General features: G+C 38.9%; 1 protein-coding gene across 1 annotated transcript in view; it reads right to left on the minus strand.

Moving 5' to 3' along the window:
- RASGRP3 (RAS guanyl releasing protein 3) overlaps positions 1–10811 on the minus strand; it is a 104240-nt gene extending 93429 nt beyond the window's left edge. The window contains exon 1 of the mRNA XM_060026839.1: positions 10631–10811. The gene's annotated coding sequence lies outside the window, so the exon portion shown is untranslated. The remainder of the gene's footprint in view (positions 1–10630) is intronic.
- Between the last annotated feature and the right edge of the window lie 2027 nt (positions 10812–12838).

Consider the following 12838-nt stretch of genomic DNA (forward strand, 5'->3'; position numbering starts at 1 on the left):
CCCCATCTGCAGGATTAGTATAGTGACCCCCCACTCCCAAGGCCATAAATGACTAGACAAGGTATTGACACCTGAGGCAAGTATAGGTCAACTGGATAATTAGATTCTTTCTCAAGAGAATTGGAATTTAGAGCTATCAGTGCTTGAACAAAAAGGACAAACAGGAGCTAATGGACATCCTCTTTCTCCCTGTCATGGTGAAGCAGGGAAAGATGGAGAGAGAGAGAGACAGAGAGAGAGAGAGAGAAGCAGAACTTCCCAGGAGGAGTGGAGGTAAGGAACCATCAAGTTCTCCAGTCAGGTCTCAGACCCTTTATCAGCTGGTTTCTGGAGGGAGGCCCCTGCCAGTCTCAGCTTCATTACTTGTGCTTCTGTGAGATACACTTTTTCTCTTATAACCACTATAGCAACTTTGAATGTATTTCCATTCATTGCAACTTGGCTAAGATCCCAAGCAGTTTGGCTGCCGAGCGTTTAGCTAAGCGACTCCATTTTTTTTTGCGGCCTCGGCATCCATTTTGTTCGGCTAAGTGGCCGTCTGGGTGCCTTAAACTGACCCTCGCCCCTCATACAAGGGCATGCCCTAGAAAACAGCCAGAAGAATCACAGTTAACTTCCTGCTATGACTTCCCCAAGAACCCTCGTGATCAAAGTCTCCCCTACCTCCAAGAGCCCTGTGTCCCTTTGTTAGGAGCCCCGTGGAGCTTACCAAAACCCTGCTCCTTTTGGTTTGAATTGAGCCTTAGCTCAGGAACCCCAAAGCATTCCACCCACGGATTCTACCCTAATATAAGCGTGTGCCCCATGTCCTGTCCCTGCCTTGACCTCCCCCTCCAGGGCTGCTGAGTACTTCCCCCAGGATAAACCTCTCCATTTCAGTTTCTCTTGTGGTCTTTTGTTTTGCTCACCATCCTACACCTGGGGCTCTCCTTAACAAATGTTAATTCAACGAAGTCACAACAACCCCCAAGACAGATTACAGTTGGTCAGTTCTTCTGTATCCGTGGGTTCAAAAAATTTTTTTTTCGGAAGATCCCAAAAAGCAAAACTTGAATTTGCCATGCACTAGCAACTATTTCCATAGCACTTCCGTTGTTTTAGGTATTACACATAATCTGAGATGGTGATTTAAAGTATAGTATGTGTAGTTTAAACGCAAACACTATGCCATCTTATGTAAGGGACTTGAGCATCTGAGGATTTTCATACCAGCAAGGGTCTTGGAACCAATCCCTGTGGATAGAGAATACTAAGGGACGAATCTGCTCCCAGGCGTGTGGAGAGTTGAATGTGTGGGGAGGGGGGACCCTGAGGGAAGGAAATCAGGTGGAGTGAGTCCTTGAATAAGGGGAAAAGGAGCAAACATAGAAGCAATAGTGACGGTAAAGGAGGAATGGGATAATCTCAACTCACCTGTATGTCCCTGAATTCTCTTGCTGATTTGTGAAATCAATCAGTGGCCCCACTCAACTCAGACTTCTTGACCTTGCCTAAAGACCAGTTAGTGCCTAATCTTGCCACCTGCTCCTCGTTTACTAGTGATAAGGAAAAGCAGCAGTAGTATCTGCAGGATCCAACAGCTAATGGCGCTCACGAAGGTATGAAAGACTGACTCGGAAAGCACACTCCACACGCAAAGGTCAGTTGCACACGCCGCCTCCCTCCCCTCCTTTTTCCCCTTTTGGAAGCTGCACAGGAAAATTTAGAGAATGACCCAAGTCCTGGTTCCCCCGTGCTCTGCCTCCCCACGCCCGCCCACGCCCCCAGAAGGACGGAGCAAGCTTGTAGAATTCTCTTTCTCAGGTGTCCCTACATTCACTTTCACTGCAACCTTTCTCTACCTTCTTCTCTTCTAACCTCTCTGCCAAATGTGACTTAGGAAAATCACGCCCTATTTAGGAACCAAAAAAAGCTCCTAGTTATGGCTACACCCTGAAGAGCAGCGTTAGAGGTACTCGGTCCTAAGGACGGGGGAAAAATAGGAGAATCCAAAGTTTAGAAGTTAAAATTAGACACAAATGAAAAGGCCTTCTCCACCTAGGCGTCACGCAGATAATAAGGCCGTCTCCTGAGAAAAGAATTCCATCTATTTCCTCATTCTTCTCCAGTGAAGTTGCTTTCCTACTGACATTAGCAAAGAAGATAAATACAATTTATCTTTTATGCTTGTCCCGGCATCTGATAGAGCACCTGGCACTTCCTAGATTCTCTATCAGTGCTTTTGCTTTGGGTAGATGGAGATTGTAAGTTGATTCAATATATTATTTTTCTGTTTAGGTTAATTATTCATGTATTATTAACGTATAAATGTAATGTAGTTATTAACATAGTATTAGTGCATGGTATAATGTATTAATGTAGAAATGATACATTAATAGTTATATTTCATTGTAAATGCATTGGAATAATTAATACACATTTATAATAATTATAATGATTTAAGCATAATAATTTAATGTAATACATTGTGAATACGTTGTAAATACACTGTAATGATTTCATTGTAAGTATATGAGATATGATATTTTAGGTGCACACACCAGTCACTCTACAACTTTGCTTCTATGGGAAAAATGAAAAGTTTATTCAGAGGGCCAAGAACATTCTTAAAAACAAGCTTTTGGAACACTTCCAATCTGTATATCATGCAATGGATGGTCATTATTTATATTTTAAATGTCTTTAACTTTTATTTTGATTTTAGAATTTTCTGATTGCTTTAAATCTAGCTCCGTAACCAAACCTTCATGGAATAAGAAATGAACCCAAAATATGATCATTTCCGTTGGCTGTGACTCCTTGCCAGGACTTCAGAAGCCCTTGTTTCCAGGTCTCTTGCCATTGGCGGGGCCTTAAGAACCTACAGTGTCTTTTAGTTTTATCCACTTCCATTGGTTCTATTTTTGTATCTCCATACTTAGCACACAGAACTATCTTTGTCACTCCAGCTGACTGGCATGAGAGTCCCCAGGGCATAGTAGTTATACAAGATTATTGAAGCATACTTCCTACCCTTCAAATAAGACAATGCGGACTGCAGAAAAGACATCAGAAATGGTCACAATGGTAGAAGAAGTGTGTGTGTGTGTGTGTGTGTGTGTGTGTGTGTGTGTGTGAGTGTGAGTGAATTGCTAAAGATTTCTTTGTACTAAGTTTTATGCATTATTAAGAGCACAACATCTATAATGCTTTCTAGAAGTTCATTTTAGGCTGTGTAATATCTGTTACCATGTCTAAATTCACTTGGAAACATCATGATAAAATAAAGTTTCTTATAATCATATAACCCAGATTTCAAAAATTGAGAATTTTTTAAAACCTCTATTACCCTTATTCTCAACTGAAAAATCCATCGTTACTCGCAGCATTCCAGTTGATCCAACGAACAGTTGGACTGTTCTAAGAGGCCAAAACTTAGAAACTCTCAATCCTTTGCTTGCCTTTCAGTGATTCAGTTTTATTTGATACACGTAAGAGTGGCCTGCTGAGTACATCAGAAAGAAGACTGTGAGTCCTGAACAGACAGCAGAATCTCTCAGCCCAAACTTCACATGCCATTCATGTAACTGCATAGCACTGCAGCTCTGCTGTTGAGATTTGCACTGCCCACTCCAGTAGCCACTAGGCACCTCAAGCCACTGAGCACATGAAATGAGGCCCGTGAACCGAGATATATAGCAGGCATAAAATACACCCTGGATTTCAAAGACTTGGTACCAAAGAAGAAGGTAAGATATCTCATTAACAATCTTTTATATTGATTGCACGTCAAAATGATAATGTTTTGGATATATTGGGTTCAACAAACGAGATTCTTAAAACTAATTTTTACCTGTCTCTTTACTTCCTTAATGTGGCCACTAGAAAATATAAAATGATATTTGTGGCTCACTTTATATTTCTACTGGACAGTGCTGGTCTAGAGGCCTCCACAATAAATTGCATGACCAGTAATTAGTCTTTCAGATTGGAAGTCAGAGCCGCTGCAGAATTTTATTCCAAACTGGGCTAATCAGAGGAGAATATGACCAGGAGTAAAGATTAAAGCAGCCCCTCATGTTTAGTTTTCCCAACCAAAGCATTTTAATAATACCCAACAGGACAGTTAAGTCATGTCTAAGGACACAAGTCACTGGTTGAGATACTGATAAATGTCACTGCAATGCACGTAGTACCTGCCTTACTTAGCTCTTTCCCAGTTGATAACACATCCTTCTTTTTCATCTCAGTCGTTGTTAACTGTACTCATTTCATAGCATGGAAACAGGAGAGGGAATCATGAATTCACTTGTTTTGACTTTTTGTTGTTGGTTTCCCCCACCATTGCTGTTAAAATGAAGACAAGGGATCTTTTCACAGAAAATAGAAACGTGAATTTGATTTTTAAAAATTTAATGGAAAATAAAACTTTTAAGATTCTGCATACGGGCAACAGAGGGCTAGTTATTATTATAGCAGCATTATAACTGGACACGTCATGCACGTGGAGAAGTTCACACTGACACTGAATATTAACATACATAAAAATTCATTCCCAAATCACTGATGTGGGATTACCAGATTACTGAATTAAAAACACATTGGGGGTCACTACTGCCAGCAAAGAGTTGTGTAACTGCTGGTAAAAACAATAGTGATTTCAGGAGTAGATTGAAAACAAAACAATAATATCTTTGTAATGTTCTGAAATTGTTGCACTAATAGAACTAAGACAGGCTCCATTGCATTTCCCAGTCTGATTTGCTGACCATCTTGTCTGCCCATAATTGTTTTCTGCCATTCATTTCCTCCAATTGTCAATTATTGCTAAAACAATTATGAAAAAAACAAGTGTCTGTCTTTGTTTCCTGTTGCCCATGAATACAGTGAAGTCATAGACCAGACTAGTGCATCATAATCTTTTCCATTACAATGAATTATGCTGTCACAAACAGGATACAGTGCTTTACTGGGCAAAGAAGCCAAAATGGGGCTGAATTAGCACAAACCTGACTGTCAGCCATGACAGCAAGAAATTAGAGCACTGGGACTTAGTTTTCCACTTTTTCAAAATATACTGGTTTTTGTACCTGATTATAAAAGTACATGGGTAGACCTAGAGACTGTCATACAGAGTGACGTAAGTCAGAAAGAGAAAAACAAATACTGTATAATATTGCTTATATGTGGAATCTAGAGAAATGGTACAGATAAACTTATTGGCAAAGCAGAAATAGAGACACAGTTGTAGAGAACAAACTTATGGATACCAAGGTGGGGGGAGTGGGATGAACTGGGAGACTGGGGTTGACTTATATGCATTATTATGTATAAAATAGATAACTAATGAGAACCTACTGTATAGCACAGGGAACTCTACTCGATGCTCTGTGATGACCTAAATGGAAAGGAAATCTGAAAAAGAGGGGCTATATGTATATGTATAACTGATTCACTTGGCTGTACAACAGAAACTAACACAACATTGTAAAGTAACTATACTCCAGTACAAATTAAATAAAAAATAAAAGTAGTACATGCTATCCCAGAGACAAAGTAGAAAATAAAAATCACCATTACCTCACTGACCAGAAATTCTTATTGTTAACATTTTGGTGTATGAATTTTTAGTTCTTAACTCTTTTTCATATATACATTTATAATTTTTAAGAAAATGGGATCACACCATGTACATAATTTTTTGTCTTCTTTTTTTCACCTAACATTTACTACAAAGAGTTTCCAATGCCATTAAATATTTTAATGTAATTTAATGGCTATTTGTAATTCCATATTGTGGGATATTATTTGGCAATTTCCTTATTTTGTATATTTGTCCAAAATTTGTGTGTTTCAAATAGATAAACATTCTTTTACATACATTTTTGCCTCGATCTATGAATGTTTCCTTAGGATATATTCCTAAAAGATAGACTATTTACTTTTTTATGTATATATATATATATTTTTTAAATTTATTTATTTTTGGCTGTGTTGGGCCTTCGTTGCTGCACGTGGGCTTTCTCTAGTTGGGTGAGCGGGGGCTACTCTTTGTTGCGATGCGCGGGCTTCTCATTGCAGTGGCTTCTTGTTGTGGAGCATGGGCTCTAGGTGCACAGGCTTCAGTAGTTGCAGCACGCAGGCTCAGTAGTTGTGGCTCACGGGCTCTAGAGCACAGACTCAGTAGTTGTGGCACACAGGCTTAGTTGTTCCACGGCATGTGGGATCTTCCTGGACCAGGGATCGAACCTGTGTCCCCTGCATTGGCAGGCGGATTCTCAACCACTGCACCACCAGGGAAGCCCCAGACTATTTACTTTTTAGTAGAAAAAATATTGTGTATTTTGAAATAAATATTTAGAATAAAATGTCTAGGAAAATTCCTTAACAATCAAGGCACAGATGTGCATTAAAAATTTAATAACCGAGCTTGATATATGTACCTTCCTAACAGGATAAACAAGTGAAATATTTTCAATGATTACAAAGTTTAAGATAAATCTACAACGGGTCTATCCGAAATGCCCTTTGGGCCAGCCAGCTGTAAAAGTCTAAGTAATTCCACGAAGTCCTTTTCCAGAATCTTTTAGCACAACTAGCCTCCAAACCCTTTAGGAGCCCACAGATGATTCTGCAGTGATTCTGTGACCTCTTAGTTTCCTAAAGAGCTTGCTTCTAGCGGCTGCCTGCACTGTCCTTGACCTGGGCTGAGCATTGTTACCTGGTTCTGCCACTAGAGGGCAGCCAAGGACAGGGAGAGGTGTTTAACCCCTTTCTTGGTCCTGTTTTCTCTTCGGTATGGTATAATCTTTATTTCATAAGATAACCGAGGAGAAATCTAAAAATGAGGCACTGAAGGGAAAAACAATTTAGGTAATAAATATACAAATAAGTAAAATCAATAAGAAAATCTCTGTGTATAAACTATTCCCGTTTCCTCAGAGAGATTAACCAAAAGGTGCAGAATTGTGAGGGCTACCGTAGTGAGGAACAAAGACCAGGCATCTGGTTAAAAATTGGGTTACAGCATGAACAATTGTGCCCTTAGATCTTTGCAGATGGAGAAAGTGAATCCACAGCAGATACATTCTCCAGGGGAATGAGTGGGTACATGGCTTTGAGCTCATGCACACCTGGCTTCCATTTTCTGTCTCTAGCTAGGTAATTAAGGACAAGTCCCTTAACCTCTCTGAGCCTTAGTTTTCTCACTTATACAATGTGGCTAGCAATGGAACCTGCCCATAGGTGGTTGTGAGCACGAAATAAGAGAATGTATATTAAAAAGCTTGGCATATAGAAAATTCTCCATCAATGTTGGCCGTTGTTATTATTTCCAGCCCTCACCTTTCTCCTAAGCTGTTTCCCATTTCCAGCTGTCCACTTACTATTTCTACTTGATTATCCTATCATCACCTCAAATTTAATATGTCTGGTAATAAAATCCTTGCTTCCCTCACTAACTCCCTGACCTGCTTCTATCTCTTTGGCTATTTCTTTGAATGGACTCTAAGTAAAACATAATATCCTCTCTAACACTTCTTCTCCTCCTAAAACCATATCCAATCAGTTTACAAAACATGTGGGATATGTTCTCTAATGTGTCCCCAATCGGGATGGTTTCTTTTTCTCTGTTGTCACCAGCACCCAGACCTTAGTGACCTGCTCTTTGCCCCAGCAAGTCCTGCCTTGAATGGGCAGGTCTTATTGATGTCATTTCCCTTCTCAAAATCCTCAGTGACTCCCCAGTGTCTTCAAATTAGATTCTAAATTCCTTAGTCTGGCATTATTGTCCCACTGCAGTCTGACTTCAACCTCCTCCAGATGCTTTCTTCTTGTTCTGTATGGGCATTGCCCCTGCTCCTATCAAGCTGGTTGACACAGAGTTCGCTGGTAGGGTTGCCAGTAGGAAATAAAAAACACAGGACACTCAGTTAAATGTGAATCAGATAAACACCAAATATATTTTGTATAAGTATGTCTCATGCAATACGCCTCATACACACCAGTGAAATAGGACATACTCTTACTAGAGAAAGTATATGTCGTTTATCTGAAATTCATATTTCAGTGGGAATCTTGTATTTCAGCCAGCAACCCAAGTATCAATACATTCCTATCTCTTCCCATGCACACAGCTCCGTTCTTGTCTTGGATGCCCTTATCTCTTGCCGTACCCATGAGATCTCCCTCTGCCCTTCAAGGCTCAGCTCAGCCTCATCCCTCCATGAAGACTGCCTGGATCAGGCCTTCCTTATCTGTGCTTATTATCTACATCATTCATTTCGTTCCATATATAGTATGCCTTGTGTTCTGTATAACTCCCACTCTCCAAGTAAATGTTGAGTTTATCAAAGGTAGAGAATGTATTATTATAAGTAGGAGAACTTAACAAATATGCTTTGGTGGTGTGGTGCTGTGCTGACCTGTAATATAGGATGTGAGAGGATGAGAGCACAGGAGAAAGAGAACATCCAGAGGCCACTAATCTGGATTTAAGGTGCTCATAGACCCACGAAAATCAATTTGCAATTCCCCCTCCTTCCATAGCATCAGGCCAGGTGGGTATGGCTGCCTGGCCTTGGCATGCTTCTTCCTACACCCCACCTTCAATACATCCTACAAGTTGTGGATTACATTGGTGACTAAATTTCTTAAAACTCCACTCTATCTGAAGAGTAATCTGATTTCACTTATATTTCTATGTGAGAGTCGGGGTGGCTATACTATGCAACCTGTAAACATATAGTGATTATAGGAGTTATGCAGGAAATGAAGAAATAAATGACTATTTAATTAATAGAGAAGTTAAAAATTGGCAATTTTTTTTTCAGAATTAGCTAACTCTAATAACGTACCATATTCTCAGGAGCTTGAGAATACATCAAGAAAGCTATGAAACTATTAAGCCATTCCCAAGAAATCTATTTTAAATAACTGGCATTTCATGGATACATTTATAAGCATCTATGGGCAACCAGAAACCAATGACCAACAATAAGACTTTTAAAAGTGAAAAAATACATATTCTTAGAATAAAATACATAACTCATTATTTTATCTATTATTTAAACCTTCAATAGTGTTTAAAACATTTTTATTCTCATCATGTAAACATATGAATGTGTCAAGTGAGAATGTTGTTTTGAAATTATAAGAGGAAAGGTTCAACATGAACAGAAATCAGGATCACTGTAAGCAATGTCCCTGTCGCTGACCCACCTGGAGTAGCAATTAATTAGGTTACCTCAGACTTTTCTTTGTGGAAATAATAAAGTGGATTCAGCACTGAATTCAGGACTTTGCAGCACTGGAATGTCCTGGAAACAAGGGCTAAGAGTTTGTTTTATTTGTTTCTTCAGACCCATCATATTTGTCCAGATTAATTTTATTTCACTCTATTTTTTACAACTTAATTTTAACTAAGAAATATCGCTCTTTCTACTCAAGAATATTATACTTTGATATTTCCATGGAATGAATTATAATTTTCTAATCAGAAGAAAATAACCCTTAAATTCTTCCATGAAAGAGAACAGCCAATGCGATCCACATTGAGACAGAACTGAGCCTTGGCCTCCTGCACTAGTTGCAATCTGGCTGGCTCAGCTTTTCTGGCTTCCAGATTTGCTATCTTCTTAAGACAGATTCTAAACATACCAGTCTCAAACTGGGATAAGCCAAAATAACAGCAACACATTTCCTTTGGCTCTTTCTTTTCAATAAACCACCAGAACCTTATTCCTTTGTTTGACATCATGGTGACATTAATCACGTTTCTCCAGGACACGAATGTGGATATTATCAGCGGTGAATGCAAATACGGTGCATCAGCTAAACAAACGTACTTGTTTGATGGCAAAGAACGTTAACAGAAGTTGGAATGTCTCTAGGAGCTTTACAAGTGTTTGTGGGCAGCATCAACTGCTCTTGGATTTAATCCATTCCCTTTTGACCTTTCCACTTCCAAACCCAGGGACATTTTTTCAGGTCACTCAAAAATATATGTTGAACGAATGTTTTGAAATAATAACTTAAATGTAAATAATTATTGTGAACAGTTTCTATCACTGGAGCTGTTCAGTGCTGTTTTTTGTGCTTCTAGAGGGTTTTTCTTGGTCTGAAGATGAATGTTCAGGAGAAGCTCTGTATTAAAAAAAATTTAATCTTCACATAATTTTATACAAAATTTAATTTTTAGTTAAAATAACTTTTCTAAAATAGACCACTTTTGCTTGAGGGCCTCTCTATTAAATGTATTCTAAACCAGTATTGATACCCCCAAAATGGTATATGGATCACTCATCAGCACTTTGAAAAGGGTAGAAAAACAGACAAATATCAAGAAATTATTTTTCAAAAATGATCTTCAATGAAATTATGTATACTGTTTAATCCCCTGGTGATAATGAAACCAAAGAAAACTTAGTGGCTATAAAGCTATCTTAAGGAAACAACTACTTTAAAAACATTATTGTTAAAAAGCGAAGATGTCACAAGTGAGGCTGATTTCCACATTTTTTCAGAGATATAAGCAAAGCTTATGAGCTCTTCATGACCACCCTCAAATTATACGCACCGTCTGGGGTTAATATCCACAGTGCATAATATGCATGTAGACACAACAATAGACAGTCTTAAAAAGGACACTTACCTTAACTCGCAGGTGTGGAATCATTTCAAGCGCATCCCTCTGTTGAATCCTCTCTTCTGCTTCACCAACCCGTTACAAGTTTCTCTTCCACGTATCTAAACACCTAGAGATTCCTGTTCTCTCTTCTAAAATGCTGCGTTCACCTCCATTGCCCAAATCCAGTTCAAAAATGGGGAGAGTAAAAAATTCGAATTTGCAAGCTGTTTACGCCTAACGACGACAGCGAAGCTGCTAAGCTTTGAGCTCACTGAATTAAAGGTTGTTTGGCTAAATGGCAGGCACACTTCCTTCTATTCTTTCTGAACTTAGTTTTCCTGCCTCCAGCGGAGCTTTTTCCTTTCCTGGGCTATAAATAGGCTGGTCGTAAGAGTCCGGAGGAAAGAAGAAGGCAGGAAATACATTTGATTTCAAAAAGCAGTCTTAGGGTTGTGTGTGTGTGTCTGTGTGTGTGTGTGTGTGTTTCTTTCACGTGAACACCAATAAACAAGTTAAGGAAAATTCAGCTTTGGTGTGTGCACCATAGTCAATATTTTCTTTGATTTCCTATAACCTCAGTTTGGCTATAAGCTGTCATTTCTCATAAGCAAAGCTTGGGTTTAGAGATGTATTATTTTCTACAGACCATAAAAAAATCTACATCTAAGCCTTCATTTTTCAAAGGATTGCCAAATAAATCAAAATTTCCGGGGGAACTGAGGAAAGGGGCAGACAAGGGGGGTTACCGTAGTTGTTTCTTTTCATTCAAAAGGAGGTGAAGCAGTACTTTTTGAAGCAAGATTCAACAAAAGGAAAATATCAGGTGAACAAGAAAAGCAGATACTTTTGCTTGGATGAAAGTATGACGTCGAATTTATAAGCCAGTCAGCTATTTGTACTAAATTAATAGATTGTCCACAGTCTTGCTACTCAAAGTTGTTTAACTTCTCTTATAATTATATGCAACACAAAGTAAAATAAAAATTAGACGTCATTTTTCACATGTCAGAATGGCAGATCAAAATTTTGGATATTGTCTGCTACCATTGAAGTGTGGAGAAATAAGCATCTGTATAATAGTAGATGGGAGTGTAAACTGGCATAGACTATTTGATAGAGGGCAATTCTCAACCTCTTTCAAAATGTGAAGTGCACATACTCTAACAAGATACTTAAACATGCTTGATTCTGCAAAGCGGGAGTGGAGATCTAGAAAGGGGGAACAGTTTAGTTTCTGATATACATATTTTGTGCTCTTTTAACTTATTTATTTATTTATTTTTATGCGGTATGAGGGCCTCTCACTGTTGTGGCCTCTCCCGTTGTGGAGCACAGGCTCCGGACACGCAGGCTCAGCGTCCATGGCTCACGGGCCCAGCCGCTCCGTGGCATGCGGGATCTTCCCGGACGAGGGCACGAACCCGTGTCCCCTGCAACGGCAGGCGGACTCTCAACCACTGTGCCACCAGGGAAGCCCTCTTTTAACTTTTATACTGTGTATGCCATGCTTTAAAAACTTATTAAAAGGTAGAATTTTTAAAACTGTTATTACTTAAGTAATAAATAATAACATAGGATTCATAGGATTCTATTATCTATTTATTATCCATCATCTATCTGTCAATCATTATACACTTACCGTCTCAACAAGCTTTTCTTTTCATTGGTTTACATTGGGTAACGCTTTAAGAAGCAACCCTGGAATACCCAGGAATCTCTTTGCGGGGGAAGGGCTGAGTACTGAGAGCACTGTCCACAGATCAATAGCATCAGTAGCACTTTGATCAGAGCCTCCAGGGCAGGGCCCAGCAATCTGTATTTTAACTCCAGATGGTTCTCATGCTCACTAAAGTATGAGAAGCACCAGCCTATAGAATTATTTTGTTTGTTTATTAGTATCCCACCCTCTAAAAAGAATTTGAGAGCACAGCTGGGTGACAAGGGTTAATAATACCATACTGCATATTTGAAAGTTACTAAGAGAGGAAATCTTAAAAGTCCTCATCACAAGAAAGAAAATTTTTTGTAACTATGAATGGTGGGGATGTTAACTAGACTTACGGTGGTGATTATTTCGCAATATACACAAATATCAAACCATTAGGTAGGTTAGGTAGGTTATATGTCAATTATACCTCAATTAAAATAAGCAAAAAATGAATGAAAATGAAAGGGTTTGAGACAAGTGATTTTATTTTGTGGAAAAATAAGGATAACTTTAAACACTTAATG

This window comes from Delphinus delphis, chromosome 12 (assembly GCF_949987515.2).
Source record: "Delphinus delphis chromosome 12, mDelDel1.2, whole genome shotgun sequence".
Taxonomy (NCBI): domain Eukaryota; kingdom Metazoa; phylum Chordata; class Mammalia; order Artiodactyla; family Delphinidae; genus Delphinus; species Delphinus delphis.